This window comes from Coenobita brevimanus, chromosome 25 (genome assembly GCF_032717465.1).
Source record: "Coenobita brevimanus isolate Jiangsu-jjx chromosome 25, ASM3271746v2, whole genome shotgun sequence".
In the NCBI taxonomy this organism is placed as follows: domain Eukaryota; kingdom Metazoa; phylum Arthropoda; class Malacostraca; order Decapoda; family Coenobitidae; genus Coenobita; species Coenobita brevimanus.
In genome coordinates, this window is record NC_136978.1 from 12754360 (window position 1) to 12755464 (window position 1105).

The 1105-nt window shown below is 61.0% G+C and overlaps 1 pseudogene; it reads left to right on the plus strand.

The window, feature by feature from the left end:
- The window catches only part of LOC145393721 (long-chain-fatty-acid--CoA ligase 4 pseudogene), a 2052-nt pseudogene extending 1191 nt beyond the window's left edge, over positions 1 to 861 (plus strand).
- Positions 862 to 1105: the final 244 nt, after the last annotated feature.

Below are 1105 nucleotides of genomic sequence, written 5' to 3' on the forward strand. Positions count from 1 at the left end.
AGGCGGATGGTGGTGGGGGGCGCCCCACTGGCACCCCAAACCCACGACGCCATCCGGGCCATCTTCGGCGTGTCTCTTCAGGTGGGCTACGGCGCCACCGAGACCGCCTCCTGCATCAGCGGGATGGACGAGGATGACGTGGTGACGGGGCAGACGGGCGGGCCCAACCTGGGGGTGCTGCTGCGCCTGCAGGACTGGGAGGAGGGCGACTACCGGGTCACTGACCAGCCCAACCCTCGTGGCGAACTGGTGGTGGGCGGTCCTGTCGTGGCCAAGGGCTACTTCAGGCTGCCTCGCCAGACAAAGGACGCCTTCTTTGAGGAGGACGGCGTCAGGTGGTTCCGCACGGGCGACATCGGCGAGATGAACTCTCTGGGCTGCGTCAGGATTATCGATCGGATGAAGGACTTGGTGAAGTTGAAACACGGCGAGTACGTGTCCCTGGGCAACACCGAGTCCATTCTGAAGGCGATGCCTGGCGTGGAAAACATCTGCGTCTTCGCCGACTCCACCAAGGCCAGCACAGTGGCCGTGGTGGTGACGCCGCCACAGTACCTGCAGAAGGTGGCCGCAGAGGTGGGCATCCAGGAGGGCACGCTGACCATCGACCAACTGTGCCAGGACCAGCGGGTGACTGAGGCCTTCCTTGCAACGCTGCAGAGCCACGGGAGGAAGTGCGGCCTGACCCGCTGGGAGATCCCTGCCGCCATCTGCCTCACCACCGAGGAATGGACGCCTGACACTGGCCTGGTGACGGCGGCCCTCAAGTTACGCCGGAAGCAGCTGGGCGACTATTACGCCGACGCCGTACATGACATGTACGCCAGTCTGGACCAGCTGTCTGCTGGAGCAGGCAAATGATTGCCACCCTGAGTAGCCTCCAGGGGCGCCACCACCAAGGTGATGAGGCTTTAGTTACCCATGTGTATATGGGTAATAGCCTAACTATTTTGTCTATATAGGGTTCATCCCTCCCCTCTATGTTAGGGGTAAAAGTCCTTCCTTCCCTCCTATATAGGGAGGAGAACCTACCTTTCCGTCCTATATAGGGAGGAGAACCTACCTTTCCATCCTATATAGGGAGGAGAACCTACCTTTCCGTCCT